The 22,823-nt window shown below is 48.8% G+C and overlaps 1 protein-coding gene across 3 annotated transcripts in view; it reads left to right on the top strand.

Annotated features, from left to right (window-relative positions):
* The first annotated feature begins 227 nt into the window (after positions 1 to 227).
* Positions 228 to 22,823, top strand: part of KLHL25 (kelch like family member 25) — a 57,803-nt gene continuing 35,207 nt past the window's right edge. The window contains exon 1 of one of the 3 annotated variants that reach the window (XM_060293882.1): positions 228 to 387. The gene's annotated coding sequence lies outside the window, so the exon portion shown is untranslated. The remainder of the gene's footprint in view (positions 388 to 22,823) is intronic. The other 2 variants (XM_030873208.2, XM_030873209.3) reach the window with 2 other exon arrangements.

Below are 22,823 nucleotides of genomic sequence, written 5' to 3' on the forward strand. Positions count from 1 at the left end.
GGAACACAGTCGGGTTTTGTTCGCAAACTTCGGCCGCGGGGGCGGGCAGGGGCCTGCCCCTTTAAGAATCTGGTCGAAGTCCTTTTTCTCTCCCTGCCCCCCCCCACTCGCGGTGCTGGGGAAGCCCAGCGCCCACCCCTTTCTCCTCTTGCTGGCTTAACTACGGGTTCGGATGCCCATCCGTCACAGAGGCGCCGCCTCTGATTGGCTTCGGGCCGGGAAGGCCGGAGAAACTAGTTTGTTGGCGGCGCCCCGGCTGTACCTCAGTAGCAACGCGCTCAGCGGCTTTGGCGAGCTGGGGGAGGGGAGCAGCGGCGGCGAGGGCTGCGGAGCCTCGCGCGGGCGGCTAGGGGCCTCTGAGCGCGGCGGGTGGCGACGCCCCGAGTGGTGAGTACCCGGGCTGGGCTGGGGGCGCCGTCCTCGGGCCGGTCTAGCCGCGCGCCCGGCCGCCGGCTTTGGCACTTGTCACCACCCCTCACCCCGGGCCGGGATCGGGAGCGCCGGGTCCTGCGCGCCCCGCCGTGGGAGCCCCCGGCAGAGGGAGCCTCGCGGGACCGTGTGCCCCGCGAGCAGCACAGCGGGGCTCGAGTGTCTGGAACCGCCTCGGCCACCTCGGGGTCTCGGAGGGCTGGAGTCGGGGACAATGGTGGGGAGTGGAGGTCTGTAGAGAGCCGTCTCCTCCCCAACCCCGTTCCTCCCTCCTCGCGAGTGCCGGGGGACCCGGCGAGGGTATTTGCTGAAAGCTCTGAGCGAGAGAATGAATTGTTTTGCAAATGGATGTTGCGCGCAGGAGCTGCAACTCTTTCCCCTGGGAGTGCTTGATTCATTGAGTCCGCAGACTCTCTTTTTAAAAAATTACTATCGATCCTGGAAAGTGGAGGCTGCCTGTCTTTGAGGATGTGAGCAGTCCGGCTTTGCGCCGCGGGCCGGATGAAGTCCCCGCGCACTTGACGCCGAGGGCCAGATGGCTGCCTGCCTCGTGCAGAGCGAGGGCCGAGGGTTTTAACCAAGGGAAAGGTCGTCCACGCGAGCCCGGCCCGGAGTCTCCTGTGCCCCGGCCGTTTACGTCCCACCTGACAGGGCCCCTTGTCTCTGTTTAGAGAGCTGTGGAGCAGCAGAGGAATTGTCACCCGTCCTAAGCCCTGCCTACCTGCCCCCCAGGGTGGCCGCCACCCTAGCAGGTCCAGAGCAAGCCTTCTCTGGCCCTGGCTGTCCTGTTCACCCCATCTTGCCCTGGCTCCGGGACCCCGCAGCACTTGGGCACGCCCCCTACTCCTTTTCTCCCTCGTGGTTGCTTGAGAAGCTTTCTGGTTGGGACTCTGTGCCCCCAGGGGCACCAGACATTTTTGTGCTGGTGCTTCAAAGAGCCCAAAGTTCATTTCCACTGTCTTTGAGCAGAGAAATCTTTATAGAGATCTTAACAAAGGGGGTGGGGTGGGGGCCGACCCAGGTCCCCCGCAGGTTTAACGCAGCCACTCTTGGTCCTGCTGGGTTGCTTTGGGCAGGGGGAAGGCTCCCTGAGCTTTGGCCCTCCCTGGTGAGTCAGGGCAGAGAAGGCCAGGTGTCTGGGCCTTTTAGTTTCACTCTGGTTCTGGCGGCGTGACTGAGGGAGGGAAGTTGCCAGGGGGAGAGGAGGCAGGAACCCCATAGTCTGATCACAGGCCAGACTCTGGTGACTCTGACTTGGTTCAGGCCCTTTGGGACCCTGGGCCTCAGTCTGCCCATTCACAGGTGGGACCGATGCTCTTTGAGCCCAGGTGTGCTGTTAGTATTGCTAAGGGGGTGTTGGTGAAGGCTTGCATTTGGGGACTGGGGAGGAGTAGGACCCAAGGTCCACCCCACCGGGGGCAGGTTTGGTGTCCTTCTAACACGGGGTCCTTGAGTCCCCAAGCCGTGCCTTTGGAGGATGATGGAATCAGTCTTCTGTGCCCGGCAGCTATCTCCGTCTTGAGCCATTCCCTTTGTCAGGAAGTGACTCCATGCAGGTTACTCAAAGGAAGGTAGAGAGAAATGGTAGAGACCTTCCTCCCGGGGCTCAGGCTGCAGCCGGATTTATGTATGTGGTGCAGAGAGAGGAGCCGCGGGCGACTGGCACGCTCCACCTCAGAGGTGGCTTCTGCAGCCTGATGCCCCTTAATAGCATCTTAAACCTGTGGGCGCTCAGTGTGGGAGAGGAGAGCAGGAAGAAAGAGGACGATTACCCGGGCCTTGGACCTCCTGGTCTGCAGCGAAAGCAGGCTTGGTTCTTCCCATCTATTACCGTGATGCACGGTTGGGGGGTGGGGTGGTCAAAGGGAGTGGTGGTTTGTTCATTCATTCGTTAACCGATTAATTGATTCATGGTTTGAAGGGGCTTGATTGGGACCCTGCCTTCGGGGAGCTCCTGGACCAGGTGTGCTGGCATGCGTGTGGCTTAGAGGCCCTGACACATCGAGGTGCGCACAGTACCCCAGTAACAAAGGCAGCAAGGGGAGCTGAGGGGACACAGGAGGTGCGCGGGTGGTGAAGGCTTCCTGGAGAGATGATGCCTTGATTAAGTAAAGATGAGAAAGGCATGTGGTGGGCTACCACCTCCCCCCACCCACTCACACTTCTCCCAGAGGCCACTTCATTGCCAGCCTCCAGGCAGGTGCAGGTTGAGGGCAGAGAGCATGCACGTGGGAGGTGATGGAAAGGTTCACCTGGGACTGTGGTGGTCTGGCCCAGGAGTCCCCCAGGAAGATGGGTGGCTTCTGGATACAGCAGATCTGCTCAGGGGATCATGGGAGACCCCACCCCACCAGCCCCAAACACCAACCCATCGCCTGAGCCCTTAGTGCCACGGTACCAGCCCTCAGCGTGGGTGTGGCCTGAAAACGGAGGGCGCTAGCAGAGCTGGCACAAGAAAACAGAGTGGCCAGACACAAATGAATTGGCTGATTGAGATGCTCCTTTTATGAATTGGCTGATTGAGATGCTCCTTTTCATCTGATGTGGTAAATGTCATAATTGAATTGCCTTAGGCAACCAGGGCTGTTGAAGCATTTTCCCAGCCAGAAAACACTTAGTTGGGACAGCTGGGGGTGGGGGGTGGGGAGAGTGTATGCATCCACAGCTTTTACTCACAGCATCCCAGCAGGCCTTTTCCCTTAGGAATCTGGGTCTGTCCCCAGGTGATGGAAGTCAGCCCAGCGTACCCTGTAGGTTCCACCCCCTTTCCTAGACCATCTGGCCCCTGATCAGCACTGCTCCCACCCCAATCTAATATGTAGCTAACGCTGATACCTGTCATCTTCAGGCACTCACCTTGCCAGACTTACTCCAGTTCCCTTAGCTGTTAGGAGCATGGAGGGGGGATTGTGGGATGGAGGGCAGAGAGAGGGCTCAGGGATGGGAGGGTTCCCTGTTATTAAGTCTCTTCAGCACCAGGTTGGGGGATGGGGGGAAGAGCATGGGCTCTTTGAACTGGACTCGGGTTCAGATGTTGCTTATGTGTCTGTGGTCAGCCCTCTCCTGGGGTCCCAGCCACCTGCACCCACCCTGCCCCCTCCCTCTAGTGCCAGTAGACGCTATTCTTTCTTACTGCTAAACCTTTCCTTCCCAGCCCTGTCAGTGACCTTTTGGATGAAAAATGGTAGGCGTGTGTGGCTCACTAACCTGTTTTTAAAAGTGCCAGCTCTGTGGTCTCAGAAATTCAGCTTAGTTGAGAAATTTCACTGTATTTTCTGCAAATACATAAAAATCTCCCAAGCCATTCCCTCCCCCAACGATGGTCTCCTGCACCTCTGGGACAGAGTTTAGATGAGGCTCTCTGGGCCCCACCTTGTTTCAGCGTGACTGAGGCCCAAGGCCAGCTGCACCTCTTCACCAGCTATCCCACAGATGGGACCCTCACACCTGGACCGTGTCAGCAGAAAGAGCACTTAAGTGGGGGTCTGGGAGTCCTGCTCTGCCCCTACCTGCTGTACGACTTCCTGTAGGTCCCCTTACCTCCATGGGCCTCGATTTGCTCTTCTGTAAAATGGGTGGATGTTCTTCGGTACAATGCTTCTACTAAATGTCTTGGTGTAAAATCTCAAAAGGTCTTGTGTCCTCTGGTATTAAGTAGTTTTATAAGGCTTGAGTTACTTGCATAGCTCACTTGGGCAGGAAGAGGGAGAGGTGGCCGGTAGAGTGCAGAGGGGCTGAATTAGAAGGCAGGAATCTGGCGTCCTAGCTCCAGCTCCGCCTCTGATGGGTGCTGTTGGCCTTTGGGCAGGTCACCTTCTGTCTCTGGGCCCTCATTTTTCCACCTGTAGAATGAAAGTGGTGTAGTAGGCAGGCGCCCCATTTCCTTTCCTTTCTTGGTGAGTGGAAACTGAGTCAGACTTTCCCAGTAACTCCCAGTAACTCCCCTGCCTCTGTCCACTGCCTTGGAGTTTGGGGCCCAGGTGTGAAGGGCAGCAGGTGTGGGAGCACTTAAATTGACACCCCCCACCCAGCCTGGAATAGATGGGGTGAGACCTCACCTGCGGAGTGTCCCCTGGGCATAGAGCCTAGGGCCACCTCTGAAAGGAGAGACGGACAAAGACTTCCTAGGGGGCAAGAGGGATCTTGAGGGAGCCCAGGGGGACAGAGGAGGACGCCAGGCTCCCTGCCTTCTGCACGCAGCACTTTGCCAAGGAGGCGCCTGCAAGACCAGTCTGATGGCTCCTCCTGCGAGGAGGCGGTAGGCGGGGGCTGAGCAGGGCCCTGGGAGAACTGTGTCGGCGGCTGCCGAAGGGAGGACCCCTTTGTCGCTCCCCACCCACCTCCGTCTGCCAGGAAGTCACCTTGGACTGTCAGCCGCCCTCCCGTCAGAGTAGGATGTGGGGATAGGATGAAAACTCAAACTCAGACTTGCTTATTTTCTGCCTGCTCCTGTTGGGCCCCCAGGGAGAGGCTGACCACAGATCAATCTAGGCTGAAAGGAATTAATTTCCTAATTAAGATAAGAAAGGCTTGGCTCATTCAAACCCCAGGATGAGCTGCCTGCCAGATTTGCAGTTGGCCAGGTTAGATCTGTCTGGTCAGGAGTGAGGGCCAAGAGACGGAGGAGCTCTTTTTCTAGAAAGCCATGGCGATTGCATCCTGCATCCAGAGTTCAAGTTTTGCTGCATCCCAGCTGGGCTTGCGAGACCCTGGGCAGCAAGTCCCTTAACCCGTGAGCACCTATATTATTTGCGGCTTTGGAAATCCGAGGGAGCGAGACGTACAGCTCCATTCAGGCAACAGACATTTATTCAGCATCTTCTGAATGGCTCACCCTGGACAAGAAACTGGGAAGGGAAAGTCAGGTTCAAAGAGGGTCTGTACTTGCAAGCTCGGCCTCTGGCCTGGGAGACAGACAAGTAGTCAGGTGGTTATGGGTCAGCGCTAGGCTGTGAGTGGCGTGGCCAGAGCCATTGGACACGTGAGGAAATGGACTGTCGTTTGTGTCTCAATTCCTAATGTGCCCAACGAATGTTTTTTGCCATCTGTTTTTCTGCCAGGATCTGCGATGCAGCAGAGAACAAGGCAAGGTCCCCACCATCCTGGGGCCCCCATTCAACTGGGGGAGGCAGACCACAGATGGATAAAATAAATAGAGCTGCGGTTGGGCTGCAGAAAGCAGACGGGGAGGTGTGAGGAAAAGGATCAAGGTGGGGCATCTGCTTAGACGAAGGGGCTCTGGGCTGGTGACATTTGAGCCGAGACCTCCAACACGGCAAGAGGCAGCTGTGGGAAGATCTGAGGAAGGGGGTGCCCAGCAAGTACACAGGCTGGGAACATTGTGGGCTGGGGAGGGGGTTGAGACGAGACCCAGAGATAGGCTGCAGCCATTCCATCCTGGAATCTTCTGATGCGTAGGGAACCTAAGGAAAACATGTTCCTTTTAAGTTGTTTTATTGTCTTTAATTTCAATCATACATCAGTAGGTTCCCTTTATAAACAAACAATATAAGAAACGGAGCATGGTATGAAAGTGGCCCCATCCTTGGTATCTGTCAGCAGTTTGGGGCATACTGTTCTTGTCCCCCTTTTCATATACAGATTTTGTGCTTATGTAATTTGGATCACACTCAGTACTCCACAGTGTCTATCACTTACTGTGTGGTGAATCTCTTTCTCTTTTCACAGCAGTGTAGTATTCCATGGTGCGGCCAGACCACCATCTTTCAGCTCACAGTCTCCTAACAGGAGACCTTTTGGTTGTGTCTGATTTTTCTTCCCCCCATTCAATCCATGAAGTCATGCACATCCTTGATCATACGTCTTTCTGGTCTTTAAATTTTCATTGTCAAAACCAAGTGCCGTTTGCGAAGACTAATAAGCCAGTTTTCTCTCCCATTGATGGTGTCTGGGAGCCCACTTCCCCACGTCCTCACCACGCTTGTTATTATCCACATTTTCCCTTTTAGCTACTGTGATGGGGGAAAAGGATCTCATTATTCCTTAAAAAAAAAAAAAAAGTGATCCAGTTTATTCAGGCTTTCTCTTTTTATTGTAATCCATCGTTGTTTTTCCCAGAGGATCAAGGTTTAGCGACTGCTGCCTCTCGCTGGTCTGACCGCGGCTGGGGACTCAGCGAAGCCTTTGCCCTGTGTACTCATCTGTGAAATGAGGTCCTTTTAATCCCCGCCCTGCCCCCTGCCAGGCTGCTGCGTTTTGGGCATGGGAAAACATTCCTGAAAGTTCATTTTATGCTGAAAAGCTCTGCAGACATCATGGGTTTTACTAGTGAAAGGCAGATGTCTGGAGCCTGGAACATTTGAATGGATGTGAGTGTTTCTAAACAGCCAGTGTGTCCAGGGGAGGGACTGGGCTGGCTTTAGGTGGGACGTCTGCCTTGCATCCCTGAGATGCGGAGGGCCTCATCCAGCCGAGTCAAATAAATGAGCCAGGAGGGCAGAGAAAGTTCTCTAGCTGGTTCTCTAGCTGGTCTAGGGACAGGCTCAGAAAGGGGCACTGGTCACCACAGACTTGATCCCCCATTTATCTGTTGGTAGAGACCAAAGGCTGGGGCTCCTAGAACTTTGTGTATTTCCATGTTTGTTACTTTGGGGGTCCTTGTCTGTTTTCTTGTAACAGGAGGCTTTAAGATAAGCAAAAGATTGACAAAAGGGCCCTTGTACTTGATTTGGAGACAGAAGGAGGGGAAGCTGTGGGGATTGATAAAGGAAAGGTGGGATCAGGGCCAAGGAAAACCAGGCCCATGTGGTCCCTGGGCGGCCTCAGGCCCCATGATGCAGGAGCCAGGGAGCGGGCTGGGCCCCGGAGGAATTCATCACTGCTGGGATTCAGGTGCCTGGGGTATATATAGCTAGGCTCTCCTGTCCTTCCCCAAGTGGGCTCTAACACAGTGGGTCCACACCTTGGGGAGCAGCGTCCAGACTTGGCTGCGATTGCCCTGCTGCCGCCTGGGACCTAAGCCCTGGTGGAGGCTTCTGTTATCCCCACCAGCCTGACCTGGTTGGGACAGCTGTGGGGAGCTGGGGGGGACTAGGCCACAGACAGGAAGGTGGACAGACACGGTGGGGGCGCGGTGATAGCAGCGAACGAACAAGCAGGTGGACAGAGGGCTTTGGTCGGGAGGCATCCTGCCTTTGTACCTCTGCAGCCAGTGGGCGGGAGGAGAGAAGGCTGAGACCTTGCACATCTTTGCATTTGTTAGGCATCCCATGGTTCTGAGGGCTGGGTTTTTCATGAAGGGAGTGAGGGGAGCATCTCACTCAGGAGCTGGCTCGAGGGCAGTCCATGAGGGCAGGGGCAGACTGGGTCCCACCCCACTGCCACCCCCAGCCCAGCCTGCAGGGGTTTGTGGAGTCAGAGTGAGGTCGAGTCGCCAGGTTTTGTTTCAGGCACCAGGATCGACTGGTCTGTCCGTGTTGCAGGAAGTTGCAGCTGCTATTTTTACTGCTCCAACTAGGACTTTTTACAGGAAGGTACAATTACAAGCAAAATGTCAGGGTTTGGCTGGCCAGCTGATCCCTGGGAGGCTGCCACAGGCCAAGGCAGGGACAATGGTGGTGTCGGTGGGTGTGTAAAGCAAGACTCATTTGCACGTGGACACATCCCTACCCTGGGTGCTGGGTGGCTTCCTGTGAACTGCTTGCAGTGTCTATATAGTTTTCCTCTAGGCAGAAAAGAGGACTTTGCTGGGATTTGTCCAGGTTAGTGCACCTGAACACGTTATGATTGGCTGGTCATGAGATTATGAAGCCAATCTGGGGAGCTGTAAGCCATTCTGTTCCGGACTGCTCAGGAAGCTGAAATTTTGTTAAATGAAATTATTGAGACCCTACGGTGTGATAGCCACACTGCTAAGTGCTAGAGGTAGAGATGGATCAGACAGACCCTGCCCTAGAGCATCACCCATGCAGCATTAAGGATGCAGAAAGTGCCATCCCTGAACCCTTTGGACAAGCACCTCATATGTTTTTAATTTATATGCCTTATGGCCAGAGGCCAAGCAGGGCTTACGTTAGCTTCTGTTGTGGCCTAACGGATCACCACTAACTTAGTGGCTTAAACAATACCTATTTATTAGCTCACAGTTCTGTAGGTCAGAAACCTGGGCTGGCTCAACTGGGTTCTCTGCCTAGGCTGTCACAAGTCCAAGGTCAAGTACCAGCTGGACTGGACTCTTATCCTGAGGCTCTGGGGGAGAATCTGCTTCCAGACTCATTCAGGTTGTTGGGAGAATCAGGTTCTTGGTGGTTGTAGGACTGAGGTCCCTCTCTCCTCCCTGGCTGGCAGCTAGGTGCTGATCTTGGCTCCTACAGGCTGCTGCATTCCATGCCAGATACCCCATCTCTAAGCAGCAGTGAAGTGTCAGATCCTTTCCTGCTTCAGATCTCTGATATCAACTTCTGCAATCAGCTGAAGAAAACTCTGCTTTAAAGAGCTCATGTGATTAAGTCAGGCCCACTCAGAGCATCTCCCTATTTTAAGGCCACCTGATTAGTTAGTAACATCATTAATTATATCTGCAAATCCCTGTGCTATGTAGGTAACATGGTCACAGGAGTAAGACCAGGGGTGGAGATCAGGGTGCCATCCTTGAATTTTCCTGCCAAGAGCTTGTGCCAACAGGGGCTACAACAGCAACAGTATTGATAACAGCAGGTCTCATGAATAGAGTGAATTTTGTGTGTCCCACTGTCCTGGGCTCTTTACATGGACCTTCTCATTTAATTCTCAGGATAGCACATTGACACTTATTCCACCCGCCCCATTTTCCAGATGAGTAAAACTGAGGCTCAGAGAATATAAGTACCTTGGGCCAGTCATACAGGTAGAAACAGCAGTGCTGGGATTTGAGACCAGGACCTTAGTGCCTAACCACCCCCTCAGGGTGCTCGAGGCCAGCATCTCCAGTTTGATTACTGTGATATGCAGAATACCGTGTAGGACAGGGATGAGGGTTGCTCTTTCCCATCCAGCATTTAAAATACTTAAATATGAAACATACCAATCATATTGCAGGTTAACACAGCAGACACTGAGGACCTCTCATGTGGATCTTTTTGATTCTTATTCCAGTGGGTATTTGTGGTTAATCTACTTCCCATTCAGCAATATTATCGATCTAATGTATTCCAGGCAGCAAAGATGACACAGAGTAGTGTCCTCGATGAGTTGAAAATAAAAATAAAGGCAGAGTACCCAATGCCCTGAAGGAATAAATAATGCTGGACTAGAGAAGAACCCTCACAGCACCGCAGCAAAGGGCCAATGGGTATTAGAATGTTAATTGTAGGAGACAAGACAAAAATGTTCTCTTTACTCTCTGCCATGTTCGTGGTGCATAGCACAGGACCCAGCACATGGTAGGTGCTCAGAAATTCCTTGTCAGGTTAATTTTTTCAGTATCTACTATGTATGAGGCCCTGTACATGCCAGACAGATGTCAAGTCCAGGGGAGGGTGTGAGCGTGAAAAGAGAGGGCTTATGGAGAGAGGGAGTGGGGATGGGAGAGCTGGAAAGTCCGGCATGTGCCCCAGCGAGTGGTGGGGGAGAGGGGCTGGGGACCAGATTGCACAAGGCTTGGATGTCCAAGCCTCCTTGAAGCTTTTGAGCAGGAGAGAATGGTGGTCAAAAGTGATGACCGGATTGCCTGGAGTGGGAGAGACTGGGGACAGGGCCTGTTCATAGCCCATTCCGCAGCTGTGAAGTCCTCACCTTGTTTCCGACGCAGGACTAGCCACACAAGGGACCCAGGAAGGAGGATTTAATGGAACTTGGTGGCCGAACGATATGCTAAAAATGTATGTATGAATGAGTTGCAGTTTCTGGGCACCCATGTATTTGGCTATAAATACACGTTACATATGTAATTTCAAGAGACCAAGAATCATCAACTGCAAAGCCCAAGGGCAGCAGCCCATGCGTGCCCCCTGTAGTTTGCCGTTTCAGGCGCCCTCTGCAAACCACCAAGGTCTGTTATTTGGGGGAAAATGAGGGGTCCTGTGGCGAGAAGAAAGCATCTGGTGATGGAGGGAGGCGCAGAGCAGGCTGGGTTCTTCGAGGGGAGGCCGGCCAGCGGGGATCAGAGGGCGCCAGCTCCTGTGCCCACACGTCCATGCAAGCTGGGGAGGGGCCGAGACCCTCCGGGCAGGTGATTCCACTCTCACTGCCCTTCACTTTCCATGGCAGTTTCTTTTTCGAGTACTTTTAAAAAAAACATGGTTAATGTGTGGAGGATGAGGAAGTTTTGCTGACCCACTGTTCTCACAGTGTGGTCCAGGACGGTCCCTGGGATTTTTTCGCGGTCCACGGGGGTCAAAACTGTTTTCATAGTAACACCCAGATATTATTTGCCTTTTTCACCCATTCCCTCCAAGTGCATTACCCGGTGACCCAATGTTTTCCAGATGACCATTGCATGAAGTTACTAAATCATGCATGTGTAAGTGAGCCAGAGTGCAAGACAGACCAGGAGACGGGCAGGTCATGGAGTACACAAGGGCACCACACGGGCTCAGGACCCACACTGCAGCTAATCTTTAAGAAACTAGTGCTTGACAAGTCTTAGTGTTTTGTCAAAGAGGAATATCCAAAATGATCTGTAAAGGCTCTTAAAATCTGTTCCCTTTTCCAACTCCCTGTCTGTATGAGGCTGGATTTTCTTCTAGTCTTCACAATGAAAACATTTTATAATGTTTAGGAGTATGGGATTAACACTTACACACTACTATATATAAAATAGGTAAGCATTAAGGATTTACTGTATAGCACTGGGAACTGTATTCAGGATCTTGTAATGACCTATGATGGAAAGTAATCTAAAAGTATATATATAACAATCACTTTGCTGTACACCTGAAACTAACACAATATTGTAAATCAGCTATACTTCAATTAAAAAAAAAACACGACATTTTACAACAAATTGAATACAGAAGCAGTTAGAGAGTCTGGCCACTATTCTCAATAAAATAAATTTTTTTTTTGAAACTAGATTTATGAAAAACTATTGTTACTTATGCTAACATATAATGAGTTTATTATTGTTCTTCAGGTAACTAGTATACATTTCAATTTTGTCTCAGTTTTAATTTTGTCTGTGATAAATTTCAATAGGTTAAACCACGTAACAGAAGCCCCTTAGGGTCGTCAATCATTTTCAGATTGTAAAAAGATCCTGAGACCAAACCATTTGAGAACAGGTGTGCTAGGCAAAGCCCTTGCAAGCTGGGGCCTGGGTGTGGGCCCTGAACCCAGCTCTGTTCATCTGTTTTTCCCCTTTTAGTCCCTTGGCAATCCTGCGAGGTTGGTGTGATTATTTTCACGTCCATTTTACAAATGTGGAAACCGAGGCACTGAGCATTTGAATACCCAGCACAGGCCTCGCAGTATAGAGGTGGCAGTGCCAGCAAGCAGGGAGGTACCAGACCGACGTCCCTGTTCCCCAGGCAGGGAGGAAGGCAGGCGCCTGAGAGAGCGCTTGTAATGCAGGCCTGGTCTGTGTCCTCAAGTTACGAGCCGTTGGACGTAGTGCGAGCTCTTCAGGGTGGCACGGGGCCTGGCAGGCGGGGAGGCACACTTCCACACCCTTCCTCCTTTCCTGAGGCCCAGGAAGGCAGACTCAGGTTTGCTAAGTGGCAGCGAGGCACTTGGGAAATCAAGTGTTTTTCATTAAAAACAGCATCTCCTGTTCAGGCACACACGGTGTTTGCAGCCAGGAAGGTGGTTCTTTCTAAACAGCCCATGTTATGCCTTTCGAGCAGGGACTTTGGAGCAAAACAGCTTTGAACACTGAGGATGTGTGCGCGTTTCTTACCTTCTCTGAGCCTCAGTTTGCCCACCTGTACAATAGGGACCGTGACGCCTCAAAGAGGTGCCGTAAGGATGAAATGAAAGAAGGCACGTACAGGGCCTGATGCAAAAGCTCGTTCACAGCCAGGTTCGAAAAAAAGTGACTCTGGGACTTCTCTGGTAGTCCAGGTTCGACCCCTGGCTAGGGAACTAAGATCCCACATGCTGTGTGGCACGACCCCCCCCCCCAACCAAAACCAAAAAAGTGACCCTGCATCTGGCACAGTGTCCGGCAGGTTCAGGGGTGTGTGCGGTGGGGACAGCCTCCCCACCCTCCTCTCCAGTGGTAGCTATCAACCCATTTCTCACCCAACCTACCAGAGACAGTCTGCAACCCCAGCAGGTGCATGTGTGTGTGTATTACGTGTCTATGTGTATGACTAGGTAGTCGGTTTTTAACAGATGTAAGAGATGGCATCCTATTCATAGCACTTCTCATTTTAGCAGAGAAAGCCAGTTGCTTATTTTTTTATATATATAGTTCTGTAGTACTCCATTGTATGAATGAACCACCATTTCTTTAACTGGGCCTCTTGCCTGTGAACATTGAGCCTGTTTCCAGCCTTTTGCTTGCAGCCAAGAGCGTGCAAGTGTGATGGAGGGCAGGATTCCTGGGCGTGGAGAGGCTGGGGCAGAGGGCTTTTGTCATTTTGAAAGATCTTACCAAAGTGCTCTCCAGCTACACTCCCCTGCCCTCCTCCCTCTCCATGGGAGGGGAGAAACAGAGCTGTGTCTTGGGCTTTAGCAATTGAGGCACATTCCCATTCTGGTTCGACAGCAGCCCTGGCAGCCTGGAGTAGAACGAAGCTTCTAGAGCACAGGGAGAAAGAAATCCACGAACAAGTAGCTGGTGCTTGACTTTTTTTTTTTTTTTCCTTCTGTCCTGTTCTGCGTGTGCATTTTCCTCCCAGGCTGTCACTCCAGGTGGCTCACTGAAAGTGATATCTAGGCCACAGTGCTTTTAATGACTCCATCTGTGGGCCTCTGTGACTCTTTCAGGGGACCAGACAGGAAGAGAGACAGCCTCCCTCCAGGCCCCCAGCCTCCCTCTGTTTGCCAGGGGCCCGGCCAGTCCTGCTGAAGAGGGAGGAACCCAGGACCAGGAGGCGGTGTTTGCTTTGTATGGGGGCTGTTCTCTGCCCCTGCTTGTTTCTCTCTGTCTCGCTCTGGATAAATGAAAGGAAACAAGTGATCTCAACAGATGGGCGAACCTGAGCACCAAGTGCTTTGTCTCCTCTGTGGTTAGACCAGGGATGTCCATTTCATTGGCCCCACTCCCGTCTGCAGCAATAGCTGGGCTTGCAGACCCCCAGCCTCGGGGGCCAGAGACAGTCCAGGCGGCCCCACTGAGCTGAGGGGCAGCAGGATGCGGCAGTGGAAGCCAGGTGGCAGCTTCTCTGGGCCCTTCCCTGCCGAATTTGGAGGCATCTGAGCCACTCCTCCCTTAGCTGAAAGAAGCCTCTTTGTTGCAGCGGTGGTTTCGTTAAGCATGGTAACCAGAGCTTCTATGACAGTATGACGTCACACATCTGTAATTCTTCTCCAGAGATTTTTATCTCAAGAGAATACAGTGATTCATAATACACCACAGCAAAGACGTTATTTGTTCATTGGATACAAATGCAAAACTGTGGATGAATGAATTAGTAAGTCATGGTGCTTATATACTTCACAGACATTAAAAATTACAGCTGACAACCCCAAAGACGCTGGGATAAACCAACCGGTTCATCCCAGTGTCTGCATGCAGGAGACCCCTGATCAATCTGTGTTCAGTGGTGAATGAAGGATAGGAGCATGCAAACTCTGTGAATGGTGAAAACAATGTGAAAGTGTGTTCTGTAGTTGCAACAATGTAAAATGTTTGTTTTGGGATAAAAGCAGAAAATAATAAGCCAAAGTGAAAATAGTCATTGTGTTTGCAGTGCCTCTCAACCTTATCACTTCCCCCCACAAACCTTTTTGGACCTTTTATTCCTAATTGCACTCAACCCCCTTCCCCGCCATAAATTTTAATACCAGATACGCTATAAGTCTGTCTGTATGTATGTCTGTGCTTTGTACCTAAAACAAGTAAGATTTTTTTCTGTCTTCCAAGAACCAGTTTTTGCCTCCTTAGGACAGTGTTTCTGCCCACCACCTCCTGACCCCCTCAGCCCCCGTGAGGACGTCTGTGTCGGGGCTGTGATTCCTGGGGATTTGTCGTCTTTTGTGTCTTGCCCTCACCTTTGTGTTCTCTTCTCAGTAAAAATGACTGAGCTCCTGGGTGTGCCTGTTGGCCTATCTCACTTGGTTCGTGGAGCTCACACTCAGAAGAGGTGGTCCTGGGCAGAAAAGGGGGCGCCAACCATCCGTGGCTGCATCTGCTGGGCTGGGCCTATGGCTGGGCAGTCATTACAGGGAGTCATTCCCACATATCCCTGCCTGGTGTCCCAGCCTGAAAAAAGCACTCAGACCAGTGCCTAGTACATAGTAAGTGCTCAGTCACTATGACTTATTGGTAGTAGTACTGTTGTCATTACCATTCATCTCTGAGCTGCTGTTTTCTTATCTGTAAATTACAAAACTAATAGGGCATATGGCAGGCTTGCACCTCTGGTGCTGTCCCGGTGAACGAAGCTACGTGACTCGTTTTAGCTAATGAGATGGGGACAGAAGTGATGTGCGTCTTTCTAAGGCCAAGCACCGAATTGGCAGTGCCACTTTCCAGAGCGTTCTCTATTTTCCCATTGGCATGGTGACTGGTGACATGGTGACTACTCTGTCATCTGGGTCCCTGGGAGTGACAGTGATGAGAAGAGTACTCTCTCCTCCCCTCCCCCCTCAACCACCAACTAACCCACAGCGCATGTAGCATAAGAGCGAGATGTCTCTGTCCCCAAAGCCACCGAGATTCGGGGGTGTTTGTTGCTGCAGCACAAGCTAGCCCATCTTGATTAAAACATTAGAGTCATAACCTTGTCAGGCTTGGTTGTGAGGATGAAATCTTCCATGTAAGATGCCCAGCACAGTATGGATACATGGTAGTCATGTGCTCCATGTGGCTCCCTTCCCAACCAGAATTCCCTGTTGATTCTTTGCAGCAGGTGTTGCTTCTTCCTACAGCAGAGTTTCACAGGCCTTGAGCCCTTACCCCTGTCCTCTGCCTTTTCTGGGAAGGCAGAGCCTGTTGCCTGGGAAAGGCCAGGGCAGTGCACCACCCAGACCCTTCCTCTAGAAGTGGCCCGCCCACTCCGGCAGAGCTGGCATCCATCCCCATAGCATCTATCAACTCGGAATAACAGCTCTGGCTCCCCGTTGACCAGAGGCTGCTGGCAGCCTGAGACCTGGCTATCACTCACAGGAGCTAAAGTGGCTGCCCTTCCTCGAGTGTGCCTAACATTCGTGTGCGTTGAGTAAAAAGGCTGGAGCGCGTGGAGAAGGCACCGAGGCGTTTGCCTGCCCCTCGGGGTCTGCTGGGACCACGTTCCCCTTCCTGGCTTTGGGTGCAGGAAGTTGGGCCATGTGTAGGATTCAGTGCCCACCTGGGACTGTGTGTGTGAGTGTGCGTGACCCTTTTGAGAGGGTACAGTTGCACTGTTGCTCACGCCCTCAGGACAGCAGGTGGGAACCGGGCTGTCTCACACTGTGCCTTGTCAGAGGGTGTGGAAGGCTTGGGCTTCTGTCCAGAGGGGGCGAGCTCAAGGGCGGGCTCCACCCTTCGTGGGACATTCTGGCACTGCCTGAAGAGAACCCCATTTATTACCAAGCAGGGTCTGAAGCAGACACCGTCACCCCTTCCCTGAACCTCACTCTATTCTAGAACCACCACCCGCATGGCCAGCGCATTCGCCTGCAGGAGGGCCCAGGCTTGCAGTGAGGCAGGGATGGGGTGAGGCTGGGGGCTGGGATAGGGTGGAGTAGCATCCAGCAGGCTAACCACGGGAGAGCAGGAGGCGTGCGTTACACAATTCCCGCGACTTTACTGCGGATTTGAAGTCTTTCAAAATCAAAAGCTGAAAAACAAGATCAAAATAAATAAATACATAGTAAAAAATATAAACAGTTTTAACCTGTTGGATTTTCAATAAAAATTCAGGTAATACGACTTCTGAATAAATATATATGAAGTTGTTTTTTGTTTTCTTTTTAAAAGAAAGGGCCATTGGAAGGTAGAAGCATCTAGGAAAAGGACCCATTGTCTGATAATTCACTTGTATCTAGAATGATCTGTGGCTCTGATTCAGTTACAGTGGTCATACTGATTTTACTTTCACTTAACAATTAGATTTGTCTGCTTCATACGGTGCTTAGTTTGTTTTCCACTTGAAAATTGGACGGATGGCTGCCCCTGCACCCCGTGGGCTCCCCGAGGTGTGTGTGTCCCCCAGACTTGGGCAGGGTGGGGATTTGAGCTGCAGTATCACGGGGCGTCCTCTTGGAACCCCGCTCCTGGGAACCTTGTTGCAGCATGCCGCCCTGCATAGCCCTGATATCTGATAGTGTTGGAATCCTTCATTATCACAGTTCTGGAGTAACCCAGATCCAGCAGACTTGAAGAAAACCTTTAGTGTTTTTCCTGACTATAAAAATATTACATACTCATTTTAAAAAAATGAAATAACTTAAAAATGATTAGAGTAGACAGTGAAAATCCCCTTATTCAAAGTGGAGGTTGGGGTAATGTCTGCTGTGTCCTTTATTCAGTGATGGTGGTAATGACAACAGCAACAATAATAAAACAGCTGACCAAGTAAGCAGGAGAGGGCCAGGCCGTCCCAAATTGCTTGTCATCGACGGTCTCATTTAAGTCTCAAACAAACCTATAAAGTAGCAGCTGTTTTCATCATCACTTTATGATTGAGAAAAATAGCCCAGAGAGGTGAATTAACTTTCTCAGGGTCACCAGTAAGGGCTGAGCTGTCTTCAGGGGCCCTGTTGCTGTGCACTGGCATTGAGGAGCTGTGAGTTTCCCCGGGGCTGCCTTGTCACAGGTGTGTCAGTGCAGCTGGGGCAGAACCCCCTGGGAGATACAGATTCAAAATACTTGCTGCCCCTCCCCTCTGCGGGCTGGGGTCCACCTGCTGCAGCTGGAATGTCCAAGGCGCATTCTTCACTTACACGATTGGCCCCAGGGTTCACATGCCACTGGCCCTGTGTGATAGCGCTGCTGCCTGTCCCTGGCCTTTCTCTTCCCTGAAGGGCCGATGGTTTCCACCCAGCCTTTGCACCTGCTGCTTCTCTGCCTGAACCCTCCTTTCCCCGCCATCACATCTGGGCTCCGCTCATCACTTACGTTTCATCCCACGTGTCCCCTCTTCACAGGGGCCTAAATGAGCCCACCGTCGTCTTGTCCCTCTGTGGCCCATTGCCATTTTATTTTCTTCATAGAACTCCCAGGAAGGGAAAGTGTCCTGTTCACTGGTTTGGTTGCTTATCGCTGGTCTGTCTGCCCCCTTCCATACCGCCAACCACAGAGTGCAGGTCCATGGGGGCAGGAACTCTGTCTCTGTGCATCACCGTCTCCCTGCCTGGCACGTGGGAATTGTTCGGGAAGCTTCTGGTGGATGAGCGAGTCAGAACCACATTACCTGCAACCCCTCAGCTGGGCCCTGGGATTTTCTGGCTCCCTCTGGCCACCAGCAAAGAGTGATGGAGTTGACACACTCATTTAGAAAATTGCTAACTCCTGGCTGGGGGTGGAAGTGGGGGAGGGCGTTAGCGCTGCAGGACAGAGCTGGGCCTCCCAGAGAGTGACCCCCAAAATGCAGCTTTGATTGCCTCTGGTGCCTTTTTCTCTGAGAGTGGAGGTCTTTAGATCTTAGTCACTGGAATCTTCAGAGAGCTTGGCAAGTTTTCTTCTGAAGGTCTTGCCTCTTGGCTAGTTTGTTTACTTATGTATTTGGCTAACTTTCCAAGGAGGATGAAAGGTGAGCTGGGCACCTTGCTATTTGGTGCTTTTTTTTGGAATTTTATTTTATTATGTTTTTAAATAAATTATTTTTGGCTATGTTGGGTCTTCGTTGCAGTGCGCGGGCTTCTCATTGCGGTGGCTTCTCTTATGGAACACAGGCTCTAGGAGCGTGGGCTTCAGTACTTGTGGCGCATGGGCTTGGTTGCTCTGCAGCATGTGGGATCTTCCCGGACCAGGGCTCGAACCCATGTCCCCTTCATTGGCAGGTAGATTCTTAACCACTGTGCCACCAGGGAAGTCCCTTTTTGCAATTTTAAAACTATATATATATTATATTGGAGTATAGTTGATTTACAATGTTGTGTTAGTTTCAGGTGTATAGCAAAGTGATTCAATTAGACGTACACATATATTCAATCTTCTTCAGATTCTTTTCTCATATAGGTTATCACAGAATATTGAGTAGACTTCCCTGTGCTGTACAGTAGGTCCTCGTTGGTTATTTGTCTTATATGTAGTGTGTATATGTTCATCCCAAGCTCCTAATTTACCATTACCCCCCCACAACGTTTCCCTTTTGATAACCATGAGTTTGTTTTCGATATCTGTAAGTCTGTTTCTGTTTTGTAAATAAGTTCATTTGTATCATTTTTTTTAGATTCCACATATAAGTGATATCATATATTTGTCTTTGTCTGACTTCACTTAGTATGATAATCACTAGGTCCATCCATGTTGCTGCAAATGGCATTATTTCCTTCTTTTTTATGGCTGAGTAATATTCCATTGTAGGTATGTACCACATCTTCTTTATCTATTCCTCTGTTGATGGACAGTTAGTTTGCTTCTGTATCTTGGCTGTTGTAAATAGTGCTGCAGTGAACATTGGGGTGCATGTATCTTTTCGAATTATGGTTTTCTCCTTATATATGCCCAGTAGTGGGATTGCAGGATCATTTGGTAGTTCTATTTGTAGTTTTTTAAGAAACCTCCATACTGTTCTCCATAGTGGCTGTATCAATTTACATTCCCACCAACAGTGCAAGAGGGTTCCCTTTTCTCCACACCCTCTCCAGCATTTATTGTTTCTAGATTTTTTGATGATGGCCATTCTGACTGGTGTGAGATGATATCTCATTGTAGTTTTGATTTGCATTTCTCTAATGATTAATGATGTTGAGCATTCTTTCATGTGTTTGTTGGCAGCCTGTATATTTTCTTTGGAGAAATGTCTATTTAGGTCTTCTGCCCATTTTTGGATTGGGTTGTTTGTTTTTTTGTTATTGAGCTGCATGAGCTGCTTATAAATTTTGGAGATTAATCCTTTGTCAGTTGCTTCATTTGCAAATATTTTCTCCCATTCTGAGGGTTGTCTTTTGGTCTTGTTTATGGTTTCCTTTGCTGTGCAAAAGACTTGAAGTTTCATTAGGTCCCATTTGTTTATTTTTGTTTTTATTTCCATTTCTCTAGGAGGTGGGTCAAAAAGGATCTTGCTGTGATTTATATCATAGAGTGTTCTGCCTATGTTTTCCACTAAGAGTTTGATAGTTTCTGGCCTTACATTTAGGTGTTTAATCCATTTTGAGCTTATTTTTGTGTATGGTGTTAGGGAGTGATCTAATCTCATACTTTTACATGTACCTGTCCAGTTTTCCCAGCACCACTTATTGAAGAGGCTGTCCTTTCTCCACTGTACATTCCTGACTCCTTTATCAAAGATAAGGTGACCATATGTGCGTGGGTTTATCTCTGGGCTTTCTATCCTGTTCCATTGATCTATTTTTCTGTTTTTGTGCCAGTACCATACTGTCTTGATTACTGTAGCTTTGTAGTATAGTATGAAGTCACGGAGCCTGATTCATCCAGCTCCATTTTTTGTGCTCAAGATTGCTTCGGCTATTCGGAGTCTTTTGTGTTTCCATACAAATTGTGAAATTTTTTGTTCTAGTTCTGTGAAAAATGCCAGTGGCAGTTTGATAGGGATTGCACTGAATCTGTAGATTGCTTTGGGGAGTAGAGTCATTTTCACAATGTTGATTCTTCCAATCCAAGAACATGGTATATCTCTCCATCTATTTGTATCATTTTTAATTTCTTCCATCAGTGTCTTATAATTTTCTGCATACAGGTCTTTTGTCTCCTTAGGTAGGTTTATTCCTAGATATTTTATTCTTTTTGTTGCAATGGTAAATGGGAGTGTTTTCTTGATTTCACTTTCAGTTTTTTCATCATTAGTGTATAAGAATGCCAGAGATTTCTGTGCATTAATTTTGTATCCTGCTACTTTACCAAATTCATTGATTAGCTCTAGTAGTTTTCTGGTAGCATTTTTAGGATTCTCTATGTATAGTATCATGTCATCTGCAAACAGTGAGAGCTTTACTTCTTCTTTTCCGATTTGGATTCCTTTTATTTACTTTTCTTCTCTGATTGCTGTGGCTAAAACTTCCAAAACTATGTTGAATAAGAGTAGTGAGAGTGGGCAACCTTGTCTTGTTCCTGATCTTAGTGGAAATGCTTTCAGTTTTTCACCATTGAGGACGATGTTGGCTGTGGGTTTGTCATATATGGCCTTTATTATGTTGAGGAAAGTTCCCTCTATGCCTGCTTTCTGCAGGTTTTTTTTTTATCATAAATGGGTGTTGAATTTTGTCAAAAGCTTTCTCTGCATCTATTGAGATGATCATATGGTTTTTCTCCTTCAATTTGTTAATATGGTGTGTATCACGTTGATTGATTTGCGTATATTGAAGAATCCTTGCATTCCTGGAATAAACTCCGCTTTATCATGGTGTATGATCCTTTTAATGTGCTGTTGGATTCTGTTTGCTAGTATTTTGTTGAGGATTTTTGCATCTATGTTCATCAGTGATATTGGCCTGTAGTTTTCTTTCTTTGTGACATCGTTGTCTGGTTTTGGTATCAAGGTGATGGTGGCCTCGTAGAATGAGTTTGGGAGTGTTCCTCCCTCTGCTATATTTTGGAAGAGTTTGAGAAGGATAGGTGTTAGCTCTTCTCCAAATGTGTGATGGAATTTGCCTGTGAAGCCATCTGGTCCTGGGCTTTTGTTTGTTGGAAGATTTTTAATCACAGTTTCAATTTCAATGCTTGTGATTGGTCTGTTCATATTTTCTATTTCTTCCTGATTCAGTCTTGGCAGGTTGTGCATTTCTAAGAATTTGTCCATTTCTTCCAGGTTGTCCATTTTATTGGCATAGAGTTGCTTATAGTAATCTCTCATGATCTTTTGTATTTCTGCAGTGTCAGTTGTTATTTCTCCGTTTTCATTTCTAATTCTATTGATTTGAGTCTTCTCCCTGTTTTTCTTCAGGAGTCTGGCTAATGGTTCATCAATTTTGTTTATCTTCTCAAAGAACCAGCTTTTAGTTTTATTGATCTTTGCTATCATTTCCTTCATTTCTTTTTCATTTATTTCTGATCTGATTTTTATGATTTCTTTCCCTCTGCTAACTTCGGAGTTTTTTGTTCTTCTTTCTCTAATTGCTTTAGGTGCAAGGTTAGGTTGTTTATTCGAGATGTTTCCTGTTTCTTAAGGTAGGATTGTATTGCTATAAACTTCCCTCTTAGAACTGCTTTTGCTGCATCCCATAGGTTTTGGGTCATCGTGTCTCCAATGTCATTTGTTTCTAGGTATTTTTTTATTTCCTCTTTGATTTCTTCAGTGATCACTTCGTTATTAAGTAGTGTATTGTTTATCCTCCATGTGTTTGTAGTTTTTACAGATCTTTTCCTGTAATTGATATCTAGTCTCATAGCATTGTGGTCGGAAAAGATACTTGATACAATTTCAATTTTCTTAAATTTACCAAGGCTTGATTTGTGACACAAGATATGATCTATCCTGGACAATGTTCCATGAGCACTTGAGAAAAATGTGTATTCTGTTGTTTTTGGATGGAATGTCCTATAAATATCAATTAAGTCCATCTTGTTTAATGTATCATTTAAAGCTTGTGTTTCCTTACTTATTTTCATTTTGGATGATCTGTCCATTGGTGCAAGTGGGGTTTTAAAGTCCCCTACTATGAATGTGTTACTGTCGATTTCCCCTTTTATGGCTGTTAGTATTTGCCTTATGTATTGAGGTGCTCCAGTGTTGGGTGCATAAATATTTATAATTGTTATGTTTTCTTCTTGGATCGATCCCTTGATCATTATGTAGTGTCCATCTTTGTCTCTTCTAATAGTCTTTATTTTAAAGTCTATTTTGTCTGATATGAGAATTGCTACTCCAGCTTTCTTTTGGTTTCCATTTGCATAAAATATCTTTTTCCATCCCCTTACTTTCAGTCTGTATGTGTCTCTAGGTCTGAAATGGGTCTCTTGTAGACAGCATATATATGGGTCTTGTTTTTGTATCCATTCAGCCAATCTGTGTCTTTTGGTGGGAGCATTTAGTCCATTTACATTTAAGGTAATTATCGATATGTACGTTCCTATTCCCATTTTCTTAATTGTTTTGGGTTCGTTATTGTAGGTCTTTTCCTTCTCTTGTGTTTCTTGCCTAGAGAAGTTCCTTTAGCATTTGTTGTAAAGGTGGCTTGGTGGTGCTGAACTCTCAGCTTTTGCTTGTCTGTAAAGGTTTTAATTTCTCCATCAAATCTGAATGAGA

This window comes from Globicephala melas, chromosome 2, assembly GCF_963455315.2.
Source record: "Globicephala melas chromosome 2, mGloMel1.2, whole genome shotgun sequence".
Classification (NCBI taxonomy): domain Eukaryota; kingdom Metazoa; phylum Chordata; class Mammalia; order Artiodactyla; family Delphinidae; genus Globicephala; species Globicephala melas.